The sequence below is a fragment of the Grus americana genome, chromosome 3 (assembly GCF_028858705.1).
Source record: "Grus americana isolate bGruAme1 chromosome 3, bGruAme1.mat, whole genome shotgun sequence".
Taxonomy (NCBI): domain Eukaryota; kingdom Metazoa; phylum Chordata; class Aves; order Gruiformes; family Gruidae; genus Grus; species Grus americana.
In genome coordinates this window covers 50,402,091-50,416,180 of record NC_072854.1, presented here as the reverse complement: position 1 = coordinate 50,416,180, position 14,090 = coordinate 50,402,091, and the positions used below count along the sequence as shown (strand labels likewise).

The 14,090-nt window shown below is 46.1% G+C and overlaps 1 protein-coding gene across 4 annotated transcripts in view; it reads right to left on the bottom strand.

Annotated features, from left to right (window-relative positions):
• FOXO3 (forkhead box O3) overlaps positions 1–14,090 on the bottom strand; it is a 96,785-nt gene that overhangs the window by 23,684 nt on the left and 59,011 nt on the right. The window lies entirely within an intron of this gene.

Below are 14,090 nucleotides of genomic sequence, written 5' to 3'. Positions count from 1 at the left end.
TTTCTTTAAGAAAACCAAAACGAAACAAACTACTTTCTTTGCATTCGGTTGTTGCTGAAACAGGAGGTTGTGAATAATCTAACACGTTTTGCCCACCCATCCAGACCAGTGTCTGTGCCTTCTCATGAAGTAACTCAAAATTTGCTTCAACTACCAGGTTTACATTTTGTTTGCTTTGAAGTCCCCAGTGAGAGTCAACTGCAAATAAACAAGAAAACAGATACAGTGACTCCAAAATTACAAATTAAAGTTGCCAACTGTGTGCATGTATGTTGGAATTTCTGGTGAAAGGGATTTGCAAGTCTAGGCAAGGAGATCTTTCGGAAGCACCAATCTGTTGGTTCCATACAGTCATTTTCTGCCCGGCTCTGTAAGGCTGCAGTGCTGCTCTTCTCAAGGAACTTTGAAATCCCCAACCCAAAGAGGTCTCAGAACTTCTTCCTCTTTCCCATAAGTTTTTGTAAACCGGAAAAACATATATAATTTAATAAAGTAGTGAGGGTGCTCTGGAGATGCAGAAAAAGCAAGAACTAAAACATAAGGAAAGTCCTCCCACAATATCTATCCAGCCATGTTGTATCGATAGGCATCTTTTTCCATATAAACCCAAATATTATGTATTCCAGATTGTTATATTTTCCCTAAATTATGGAAGTTGCGGTGGAAAAAAAAAAAGCATTAAGCAAATTACACACAGAGAAAGAAATCTTTCCTGACACCCAAATGTTTTCAATGCTCAATGTTCGCTATTATCTGCAAGTTCCTAAGGCAGCTCCCGCAAATCCCACCAGATGTTCAGCAGAAGCAGGCAGCAAGAATACACCAGGGTCCCGCAGGGTATGTCCCTTTGCACCCTGCTGGCAAAGGCCACCATCCTCACAGCCCTGGAAATGGTAAGTGGGATGGCACAGGTTCAGCCCTGCGCCAGCATACCCTCTTGAAGGAAAAGGGAAAAAAAACCCAGAACCACATATTTAGGGGAAAAAAGTGAGCTCGGCATCTGAAGGGTGGCTCTGTGGATTTCCCTCCTCATCCTCTCTTCAAAGGAATATTTCTGACCTTGGTGGTAGGGGAATGGCTAGAAGAGGTCCCCGCTGTAATTAGCTCTCTGCCTGCATCTCTTCCCGTCTTCCCCCACCCCTAGGAAGAGCAAAAAGCCTTGAGGGATATTAAAGCTCCTTGGGAGAACATTAAGTCTGGCAAAGATTTATCCTCCGAAATGTGCTGGCTCAGATAGGAGAGCAGTACACGGATCTGCCTCCATCCCGCACGCAGGGCGCCACGCTGTGCCAAATTACGACAGGAGAAGGTGATTAGCACAGGGAAAACAAACCCTCCCTAACGACGCGCGCCTCGCTCCCCGCCGCTCCAGCTGCTCCTTGCCACAAGGGCAGGCGTCGAGCAACGTACCCACCAAGGAGGTTTATGCCCTCCCTTTTGAAAAGAAAAGCATCTCCACGCATGAAGCTATGGGAACTGAGTCACAACTTAATCAAAAGTTTTTCCTTAAAAAAAAAACATTAAAAATTTAATTCTAGCTAAAACAACTGCTGCCTCACTCTTTGCAAACAGTGATATTGCAAATTGCTACGCTGACGTAAATAAATCTTAGCTGAAAATATACACTGCCTGGAAATTGTCTCAGAGTATCACGCTTCCAGTTAGCAGAAAAATCTCCAGTTATTTTACAGTCAGACGTCCTCTGACCACAGGAGGACTCTAATAAATAACATTTGTTTTGCTGTGAGTAGAGCATGACGGTTGTCGTTTATTTTTTTCCACTGAGTGTTGGGAGACGGGAAACAGAGAGTGAGGAAAATGCTGAAACTTTAACTAATGCAGCTGTGGAGCAAGAACAAGGTTGGGCTCTCCAGCAACTCCTCCCAGTGTCAGGAGCCATGTACCCCAGTACCCTTTGCTATAGGAAGCCCCTTAAAAAATATAGCACTAGTCTCTCTGCATGCTATGCTGATGATTTCCCACGTTAAAACGGGATTTGGGAACCAGGAGGCAGGCACTGTGATCGGGAGGTTGGTAAAGGTACCTTGTCAAGAGCTGCCTTTTTCACTCTCTTCCACATGCTTTGTATCATGGCTTCCCAAAATTCAAGAACACAATTAATTTCAATCAAAGGATTTAACTTAATTAGAGTAGGAATTTACTTTAAGGCATTGCCCTTGCAAGGTGCTGAATTTTTGAGAATCCCAAGGCACCTCAGTGCAGGCTTGACTGGGACACAGACAGAGTCAGCGAGAGAACGGAAGATGTTGCCCCGTACTGAACTTAAATCCAAGGAGCTGCATACAAAAAAACTGCAATGAACGCAACATAGCTAGGTCTCTGCAGAGTCAGATCAAAACAGTTCTAATTTCTGTTCAGGGGTGGTGTCACCAGCAGATAACATCTTTGGGGTTTTTTATTTTTTTCTTAATGGCAAGCCCCAGCATTTAAAGCGTTTCCACTGTAGGAACTTTGGAAATGACATCATGCTGTATTTGTGGAGCCCCTTCAGCAGGGCATCACTGCATTTCTCCTCCTCTGTGCCACGGAGCCCCAAGAGAAGTGCAGGCACACACAACTAATCAACCCGAATACTATATGTACAGTAACTCTCATAAAAATAGCTACCACTGTCAGCGCAGCCCCAACCCACCAGCTGCTGAAGCTACTGGAAGAGTCCTCACAAACCTCAGTGGTCACCCCAGTTAGACCTCAATGAAAACAATGCAGTTGTGCTGCAAGGCAGACTTTCACCCTGAAGGCTTTGGGTTTGTTTTGCTAGAAAGAAGAACTAGAAGAAAAAAAAAAAATCCCTCTGTTTTTCATTTCTTAGATGCAAAGCTCCCAGCACAACCCTCACGCAGCATTGTGGAAACCAGAGTGCTCAATTCTATTTTCGCTCCTTCTCAGCATATGGCCGTTACTATACATCGACTATTTAGAAACACGTATGGGCGTTCTTTCATGCCTTTATAAATAAATGTGAGTGATGCTACTGCTTATAATAATTCACTAAAAATAGTAGCTTCCCATGGAAGATCACAAAAGCCTCTCATTGCTGAATCACCTATTATAAATCTTTGGTTTTTTTAAATTTTTTGTGGTCATGTCATGATTTTTTTTAACACTTCCTAAGCCTGTGAAAAGCAACTAAAGCAGCAGTAACTTCCACCAGACAGTGGCACGGAAAGAGTAAAATCTGTGTGCATGAAGAAAGCCTTCCAGGGTTCGTTCCTTACTGAAGTGCAAGGCTGCCCTGCATGCAGCTCCGTAAAGTCCTAGCTCTGAAATGATAGATTGTTAAATACCTGGGTTGGATTAATTGGAAGTGTTGAGCTGCACACATTAAATTGCAAATCTGGTGACAGTTACGGCTGACATGTGACTGATGAGAGGAACAGATCTGATATGCTGTCGCCTGACCGAGTTTGATCAGGCCTGAGCAAGCCCTTCAAAAGCCGGCACAGGCACCCGAGACCTTCTTGCGAGAAAGCCTTCAAGCAACCTCCAAAACAGCCCCCGGCACTTCTGCTATGTAGACTAATCTGAAACAGGACCCCTCTCCTGTGCTATTTTAAGCATATAATTAGTTTATTATTGAACCAGAAGATATTATCTGATTTTAAAAAAAATAAATAAGTGCATTTTAAAATACGATGCGCTTCAGTAGGCAGCTGACGTGGCAAAGAGAACGGTCCTGCTCCATGGACCCAAGCACCGGGGGAAGCCGGGGACGCACCTAAGCCTGACTCTCAGTGGGTCTGACCCACTGGCTGGCTCTTAGAGGCAAAAATCCCCTTGGGAGCCTCACGGGAAGGGCAGCCAGGGTGGGAACGCACAACCACAACTCCAGGTATTCACCGAGTTACTGCAGTGCCGGTGGGTACAGGGTGTGAATTAGGAGAAGAGGGATGAGCGAACAGAACGACTTGAAAAACAGGTATCTCTTCCTTCACGACTCAGGACTGGGTAGCTATGGCACTACCAATAAATACCTGCACGCTCTTCAAAACTTAATGGCAGCTGTAAAATATTAACAACTTTTGAAAGTAGAAAGTGATCAGTTTTCCTTTTGATGTATTCTGATGTGTGCTCTTCTCTCGTCCTGAGACTAACGCATGGGTCCTCCCTACCTAGTCTTTTCCCTCTCGCCTTCTTATGGCTTCCTACATTTTGCCTCTGCGTTGGGGGAACATATTTTAAATGCTGTATTTAGGAACAAATTTGAAAAATCATATAGACTTGCTTTCCATATACAGAAACCAAGCTCACGCTGTGCCAGATGACACATGTGGACAAAAACATTCATCTCCTCACTGTTTTTACATGAGTAAGCTGGGTTTACTTCAGGAGTCTTTCCCCAGCCCATTCTTTAACCTCCCTTCCATGGGCGCATTGCATCGAGACACTCAGCCCCAAAACCAGCCCAGCCCACAAACTCACTGCCGAGGCACAAGGCTTTAGTTTCCACGCTGTGATGCCCCATCTGCAATCTCCAGGTTGACAGCATTTGATTTTTTTTTTTTTCTTTTTTCCTATGGAGAAAAGTTTTTTGCAGCCTTAAAATGTAACTCCTCTCACCCAGTCTGGGCAGCTCCAAGTCAGACCCTGATGTCCAAGCTAGCGACAATGGTCCCCCCTTGGCAGTCGGTGCGGAGAAATGGGTGCCTCCAGCAAATGAGCCCACCAGCCCATCTTCCCGGTTTCCCCTGCAAGTGCCTAGCCCTCTCTGCTGGTGGAGGTGGATCTCACCCTTTGCGCAGGGAGGCTTTGGGACTGTGGCTGCTCCCAGCACCTCCCAGGGCATGGTGGCTTCAGAGAGCTCGCCCCCACTGGGACTCACCAAACTCTCCTTCTACTACCCCTCCTGATTAATCCCAGTCCCACCTAACGCCATTTACAAATTGTTTTAGTCTTCATGGAACCTCACCTCACTTGGATGACTTGCATGTTACTGGTTTTACTGGATTTTTTAAAATTTATTTTTCTGTTCACTGCGAGGGTAAAATATACCTGAGGAGCTGACAAAAAGGAAGATGACACCTATTACACTGCCAATGAATCAGCCCTTTGCTACAGCAAGCAGGACATTCCTGTTTCACATGCAACTGGCAGCAGCACCATCCCAGAAACCTCACAACCCAGGTAAATGCACAGGTATGAAAGTCATAATTTCTTTTTTTCAGCTGTTTACCTAATCTGAGAAACTAAGATGACTGTCATTGATACAATCACAATCACAAGTGCTAAATGTTGAGCCTAAAGCTAGGCTGTGTCAAAACGCTTCGGTACTTCCCGTGCTTTGTTAGTGCCCCACCCCAACACCAGAGCCAGAATAGCAGAATGATGAGTGGAAGAACCCTTTCATCTACCCAGTTTGAACCTGTTTACATGAGTAATCCCTCCTCAAGCTAGCACTCAGGACACGGTGGGGCCCTTGTATCGCTCAGTACATAGACTGGGACATCTTTCAGAGGCAGCTGCGGACCCACAAGGGCAATGCAACAGCCAACTTTGTCACTATGGAGAAGAATTACCTACCCTGTAGGCTGCAGTATGGTTGAGCTCCCATTGTGGGAAGGGCTGCACAAGTAGAAGACACTTGCATCTGAAAGTATGCAGCCTCTACAGGCAGACAAAGAAGCCTTAATTCAATAAAGATGCTATAGAACATAAAATCGAGAGGCTTGCTTTGGTTTCATTTGCTAGCACAAACCAGCCTGGTCTTACCTGCCCTTCAGGTAAGCATCGAGGCAACCTCTGGGTACGCTCAGATGGTGTCACTTCACAGACACCATCCTCTGCTCTGGAAAATTTTAAGTATTGACTTGCCGAATCAAAAATCTATGCATCTTGGCGTCACAGTAGCTGTATGTACTCTGAGATGGCCCCACAATTCCTGCAGATAGGTGCTCTCTTACAGCACTGCACAGGCAGATGAATTTCTGCTTCTCAGAGAAACTGGTCCCAGACCCCAGGTGGGTTGGGTGGACACATGTCACATCCTGCTTTTACGGGGAAAACGTTGAGTTATGTTAGTGGAACTACACTATTTGAAATAAGTCCTTTTTCAACACCCACGTGTTCAAGACACAGGGCAAATTTTAAAGGACAATGCTAAGAATGATGGTGCCTTTGTACATCACTTTTTTTTATGAGACTGTTCTCAGTATTCATAGCTCAAGAATGCCAGGCCTCCTGAGCATGCCAGGTATCATTTTCATAACAAAGGTACATAAGAAACAAGCACCTTCAAGTTGCAGCTTAATAGAGGAGGACACAAAGAAAGGAGCATTGGCAAATGCTCATGGGGATATTTACCCTCCTTCTGGGAAAGGGAAGGGACCCACTACCAAGCACCATGAGCAACATGTATGAATATACATTATGACAGGTCTGCTAATACTTTTATAATATGAATTGATATGCAAAATATAAACCGGGCTAACACAAACTAGCTTTATGCTTTTTTTTCCCCCTCCTTCTTCTGCTTTTCATTTTTTCCTGTGATTAAAGTTTAGAGGAAATGGGATATCTGGAAAAACAGAAATGAACCAGGCTACTTTTTGAACCAGGCTATTTTTTGAACCAGGTTAAGATTAGTAAAGTGGGGAATGAAAAAATTAAGGAGATGGAAGAGTCCACACTTGTGTCTAGTCAGATTTTTTCAAAAGCTGGTGGAAACTCATTCTGTTTGTAGGATCTTGACCATGTGCCCTGTTGCAAAGTGAGATTCTCACCTGCAAAGGCTTTTGCATGTATCTAAGTAAGCTGCTTTCTGGACTTGAACAGGAATATCCTCAATGTGTAGGATCAGATATGCACCAGTCTTTGCCTTGTTGACAAGGATAAACAAGAGGAGACACACTGAAATTTCCAATTTCATTCACATGCAAGTTTCAAAGCTTGCAGAAGTTAATGAAAACCTTCTAGTCGTTTTGTATCAGGCTTTTTTTTGAGGTGAAAATGCAGCATATTAATTATTTTCAGCAGAAATGGGTTCTCGATGCCATCCAATCACAGCTATAACCCCAGCGACCCTTCCAAAGCAGAATGACAGCTGAGTCACTAATGTTAAAACAGGGATGAGAAAAGGAAAATGAAAAAGAAACTAGGCTACTTCCCCTGAGGAGCTAAATACAGTATTTAATGGCATCTTTTTATAAGGTTAACAAATCAAATGCTTCAGCTATGAATTGTTGCCATCATCATAACTACAACAGGATGACCCTGGACAACCTATCTGTGTCTAGCTTTTTTCCTCCTGTGACACATAAATAAGGAGGAAGACGCTGGGAGGCAGCCCAGCCTCTCACCATACTCTGGGCGTTCGGGGAGATGAGTAGCGATAGCCACAGAAGGTTTCGGCAGGACAAACAACAATGCTGTCAACAGAGGGGGATGACAGCGGGAGGGAGCAGATGGGGTACTTGTCTTTCCCTGCATCTGCAGCAGCTGCCATCTTCATCAGCTGTTGCCCCTGTGGCACTCTGCCTGCATGGGCAGGAGCAGGCAGCACTTGGGTTCCTCTTGTTTAACTCATGCTGAAGAGTTGTCCCCCCCTGCCCCACTGGCCTTAAATGAGTGTGTCAAAAGCAATTAAAGTCAGGTGAGAAATCTTAAAGCTATAGGCATAGAAGAGCTTCCTTTTTTCCAATGCTGCAGAGGCGCTGGGCACTTTGGACTCCGTGTGGCTTGTATGTTGCAGTTTAGTAAGTTACATTTTAGTGAAGTAGCTTAATATAGGCATATGCCAGAAAATATCTGTCCAGCAGAACAGTCAGGATTGAAGATGATTTTCCAGGAAAGTAACTGCAGCTACCTGACAGGCCTTCTGTATTAGGAGACCCTAAATGTACTCATAAGGCATTATGGCACAACAGGGTGAAATTTTTGCTCATTTTCATTTCTCTCCTGCTGCTCCAGCACCACGCTTGTGAGCAATGGCCCTGGCTCGAGGCTGCACTGGTCAAGCTGCTCTGCAGCTCTGGGCCCCAGCAAATGGTTCCTGCTGCAAGAGCCAACAACGTAATCACAAATGCAACGGGAGTACGGGGCGGTTTGAAACCCTGCCTCCTCATTTGATCTCAGTGCCATACACGGGAGCGCACAAGATACTGGCACGCAGGGAACTGGGCCACCTGGGCAGATAATTCCTGGAAAGATCACGCGTGCTTGGACTAACCTTCCTCCTTGGGGCCAATGCCAGGGAGTGCATGTTGCACATGCGTGGCACTGCATTTATATGCACATTTTAGGGAGCCACTTTCTCTGAGTTCCGGAGTTTGGCCTAACTCAGCCCTGCCTGCCAAACAAGCAAAATTTCTATTTAATTAATCCCACACACATCTTCAGCAGCCTCTTCATTCAGTTGGCTTAAAGCACCCCATCCATGCCTTATCACAAACTCTGGCCATGTTATTATGATAACTTTAAGCATAATCTGAGCATGATGCTGAATAGCAAGTAATCGCCGTTCGTGCAAGAAGTCTGGCTGACCTCTGTGGGACTCTTTGTGGGAGAAAAAGTTTGCAGGATTAGGACTGAAGCCTGAAGACAGGGTCATCTCTTCCCTCTGCCCACCCCCTCTCCCTTGGCTCTAGCATCCAGGACATGCTGTCCTCTTCGCTACTTCGACACAGTCCTTAAGGCTTTAGACCCGAATGAAGAAAAGCAGAACGAGCAAGCTCTGTGATTCATGGGTATTTGAAAGAGGAAAAAAAAGGGCAACTGTTAGGCAGAATCTGCCAGGAAGAGGAGAAGGAATTGGTCTGTGCGCCAAGAGGCAAGAGGCCATAGTCTTTGAATTTCAAAGGCTTTCAGGAAAGACGACCTCAAGATACTTTCACAAGCTACTTTGAACGAGTCACAGTTTGGTACTCTGCCGGTTTTTTCCACCTATCCTTTTTTCCACCTAGATAACTTTGGTTTTTTCGCTTGGTAAAAGGCAAAATACTAACTTTAAATAACTTTACTTGACCATTTATGGGCACTTAGATGTCAATTAACACCACATTGCTGCTATATATTGAGACTACATACACGCTTGGAAAAGAGTCTCTGGGAATTACAACACTGTAAAACACCTTGGTGCTTCAGCCCCATCCCATCGCTCTGGTACACCGGCCAGCGAACACAGAGCGCTTTCTTCTGCCGTGTCCCTTCTCCGTCCCCCATTCCCTCCCCAGAGTTAGGGCATTGCTGGAAACGGGTACAATGCTGTTTGCAACCGTACACATTTAAAATAAAAAATGATGTCCTGTACAAAATCAGGATCGCATGCTGCAATCCAGCACCCTTACGCTGCCCAAAAACACAAAGTTGGAGCTTGCACATTTAGATAACAACTGTAGCAAAATGAAGACAAAAACTGTAAGCCAACCCTTTTAAATGCAGACAGGGCAGGGAGCGGCTGCCAAGACGTGCTGGCGCTAACTGGGGCTTTATGAACGTTTGACTTGTTTCGCTCCCAGGTTTCCACCCTGAGTCCCGGGTGGGTGGAAGTCATTCGGGGACACAGGCGGACACGGAAGAGCCCCGCACCTGCAGCTCCCCTCCCGCCGGGGAAGGGGCCAGCTGGCAGAACCAGAGGAGGGCACAACGTTCGGTGACTCCAGGCAAACAACCCAGCCAACGCAGGGGGAATAATGCCAGGCCTGTCTGCTCAGTCCCAGGCACAGACCGAGAGAGGTCAGCCTGATGCGGGGAGTGTTGGAGAGGTCTCCACAAACCGGGGGGGCTCTGCCTTGCAGAGGAGCAGCGCTGTCAGGAAGGTCGTAACGGCGCCAGAGCCGAACTCTTGTAAGTATTAATAGTCATCACATGCTCGTCAGGAGGGGCATCTACCCTTTCATGAGCACGCACCGTCAATAAAAAGTCTTATCAACAGCAGATCCAAGACACCCCGACAGCATGTTTTGCTAGGAGAGCATGGGAAAAAAATAATCCACAACTCTAGTCTTGTTGACGACTGGTCCCTGCAATGTGCTGAACGCCATTTGCCAGGTACTGAACCCCCCTGTTCATGCTGACTCTTACTGGAAAGAAACGCAACCAGCTACCTGTTGCTGCTGACAACAGGACTGGGTTCAATATGGAAGAACTTCTGGAGCCCCACGTGTCAAATGACAACGAACCCTGCTGTTTTGGTGGGGTTTTATTTTTAGTTTTTTGGAAGTACCCAGAGAAAAGCTGGGGGGAGGGTCCCACCATCAGCCAAGTTTGCAGGGGTACTACTGAGAAAAGGAAATAAACTGGCTGGGAAATGTCATGGTGTCATGCTGTTGTCCTGATTTTTGGACATCGCCACACACACTGCAGCGAGCTCTCCACCCCAGAGCCCAGCGCTCTCTCCCAAACGCTACGACAGAGACACTTTGCAGGTTAGATCACATTGGTCCTCCAGACCAGCAGTGATTTTGGGAAACAGTCTTCTTCAAGAACAGGAAAAATTCAAAGAATCCAACAGGACACGATCCATGTTTCTCCATGGCCATCCCAACAAGGAAGGCTAAAATGAAAAGCCTCGGACAGACGTCAGCAGCTCCCAGGGGCCTGACAAGCACTGGAAAGGAGTGCTTTTCAGCACCAAGAAAAGGCTGGGAGTATCACTTTCCCCTGGGTACATAGCAACAGTTGCTAGTATTGGCAGGCGGCAAGATGCAGCGCAAGACGTGAGGGTGACATCATTTGATTATCACCTCACTTCCCTCGGATTCAATTGGGTTCCAATAAGAAATTATTTTTAGAATCGCTACAGACAAAAGCCTCGAAAACTAATTTATTACAGATTTGGGTAGAGGAGGCTGGGGACCGTATTTCTAGCAGACAAAGCTTTAACGAGGCCCAAGTATTTGGAAACCAAAACCACGGCAGAAATAACATGTACATATTAGCAGTGCAGGTAATTAACCTTCCGAAAAACACACTTAAAGGCAGGGTGAATTCTCCATTGCCTGAAGTTTTTGCATTTAAGGCTGGATATTCTTCCAAAAGGTGGGATGCAGCTGAAACTGGATTTAGGATGTGCTGTTGGAAGAACTGATGGGAGCTCTGAAGCTTTCATTCAGAAGGCCTGCCCTTAAAACCTTAAAGTTTGCCTGTTGCCTGTACTTGGGAAGTTCAATTCCACTTTGCTAATATAGGCATTTGCAGTTATGAAGAAAGTTAAGAATTACTAGAGGATATCATGACATATGATGTAAATATTCCAGGGAAAGCAGTACAGGGGAGAAAAAAAAAAGCCCTCCAAAATGTTAAGCAAGAGGTCCAATGCTTTTGCCCCAGACACTAGAAATGAATGACATCATTCTTGTTACCCCATGCCACTGCGAGCTTGCAAGTAATTGATCTTGCCTCTGATATCATGTTAGCCATGGTGTTTGTTTAGGAGAAGAGGTTCACATGACAGACTGGAGGTTTTGAAGGAGACCTTTTGCTGAAGCGGTAGCAGCTCTCCGGAGATAAATGACTGCAGGGATTCTCAGGCAGCCATGGGTTTGTGAGCAGCAGTCCACTGCTTGACAGTGCACGGCACTTCTTCATTATGTTTATGCAACTACAGGTATTAGTATTTACAGCAAACGGCTTCTTTTTACATCCCTTACTTTGAATATTTGATATCCTTTATGAATTTTAATGGACCGTTGTACTGTCTTGTGTTTTTTAGCTTATCATTTAATATGCTTGTACACAATGACAGACTAATGAACTACTGAGTGGTGTGAGGAACTGCGTGGTACGTCACAACAACTTGTTCTATAAAGTAACGGGGCAAAGCTTTCTCTGCTTTTATAGCAAGGACAGATTCTCTGCTCTGCTTGCCCCAAATGACAGCAAGAAAAAAATGTTTTGAGCAAGAAAGGGGGGGGTGGGGGAGCAAGACAGAAACAAAACTGCACTGTCAGGTTTTCATTTTGCTACAGCCCTCGTAATCAAACCCGGGAATGCTACTCAGCGAAGGGCCCTGGACTATCACATCATCCCCAGTGCAAAACTTCTGACTGACGTAAGCAATTGACTTGTCTGCTAATTTGATTTCTACAACTCACTGCGTCGGGACGTGACCGATAAGAGCTGACTAGCAATTCCCACAGATAGGGATTTTGCAGAGCCTTGCACGCCGTACAGTGCAGCCAACTCCACCCATTTCTTTCTGCACATGACACTGTCACCCGCAAATCTGAGGCAGACGCACAGGACTCTCTATCAGCAGGACCATATGTGTCTGCAGAGATAGCAAAAGCCAAGGCTGCCATCATCTAGCCAAATAAACAACTTCACATACAAGAAACGACAAGTGGCAGGAAAGATCCAGGAAAGGACATGGTTTAAGCCTCCTAAATTCAGAGGCTGTTGCTTCAAGTAACGCCTCTAGCAGATGCAAGAGGCAACTCAATAGCCACAGATTCCTCCGCAACACAGGTTCCTATTACAGAGAAGTCAAAGTCAAGAGGGACAAACCTTATCCAAAGCAGAGAAGATGGACTTCTTTGAAAGTGATGCATCTAAATTGAAGATTTTTATGTGTGTGAAAGGCCTCGGATAAATACTTTGCTAGAAGGGAAACAAGGGGAAAATGGACGGTAAGAGACAGGCCAGCAAGTAACATGAGTAATTTGAAAATACTTGGTGGGGTAGGTGGGCAATAAATTACAAACCATCTGGCCTGCGGAGATTTACGAGAGGCTCTCTGCCAGCAGGGCCAAGCAATTCCTTTTTCTGGAGAGGGATAGGCGAGGAAGCACAGGGGGACAGACTGAGACTCTTGTTTATTGGAAAAGTAGATTTTTAAAACCCTCGGAGAAGGCAGGACAGACTGGAAAGGAGACTGCTCAAAAAGCTCAAGCTTCCTGGAGCTCCACACCTTGAGCTGAAGACTGTGCTGGTACCCGTGGCCATAACTGCCTCCCACAAAGGATGCAGCACTGCTGCTGGAGGGCTGGGAGGTGCCTGACCTTACCTGCCCAAGTCCCATCGCACCCTCCTCCTCAAGGGCCAGCAAGGATTTACTGCTTCCCCTGGGATGTGCAGGGGTCAGTGCACAACACAGAGGCTTGCAGTGACATACATGCTCCCCAGCACGGTTGCGCCCCTTCTCCCTCTCCAAAAGCGCCCACCGGGGCTTGGGGACCGCAGCTCTGCGGGGTGGCACTTGGGGACCCCGGGGCCCATCGGTCGCTGGCACTAGCAGCCCCATGAATCAGCTTTCTCAAATTAGAATACAGTTTACTACTAACAGAAGGTAGCAGCATAATGTTTTCTAAAACTGATACAAAAGAGGACATATGTCTCTCCTAGCTCAGTCCCGTGCCACCACATTTCAGGAGCTGCTGAGAAGCCGCGATTCCTGCAAACTCGCAGGCAGGTGTCTGCTCCCAGCGAGCAGCTCCCAAACAACTGGCCTCCTTTCTGTCTGGAGAGGGTTTTTTAACTGTTTATAGTTCCTTTGATCTGTTCCTTCTTAACACTGGCAAAACAAACTGGAGCTGAGGAGGTAGGATCTTCCCAGTTAATAGCTTCGGCATTGTATCTTAATCCCCCCTGAGGCATCTTCCCAGAGTCATTTTACCAGCAGCCACTGTCTTGCCTGCATGGTTGTTTTTAAAACTATTTTGATATTAAACCAACCCCACACTGCCCTACAGTAAACATCGCAGTAGTGGGGCATACACTGGGGTGTATGTGCACCACGCTGGGGACAGAGGGTGAGGAAGAGCGGGACGAGCCACGCTGCCCACCTTTAGGCATCTTGGATGTCCAAGCTGGGAGTTGAGGCTCCTGAAGCATCCTGAGACCTGGGGCTTGTTTCAGAGCACCCAAGATCAAAACTGCCTCGCTACTCATGTGTGGCACAGAGGCACCTGAAGTTAAAACCGTGACGATTTTCTCCTCTCTCCCCAAAGTTATTTTTTCCTTTAGCTTCTCCTTTTCATTGCTAAGATTGCAAGCTCTGTGCAAGCTGTTCTCATCTTTGCATGCCCAGAGAAATAAACCAAATGATAATAATAGCATATGAAAAAGGGGGAATTTGTCTCAAGACCATGGTGTTTCTATTAAAGTGACTGGAGGCACAACACTCATGCCCCAAA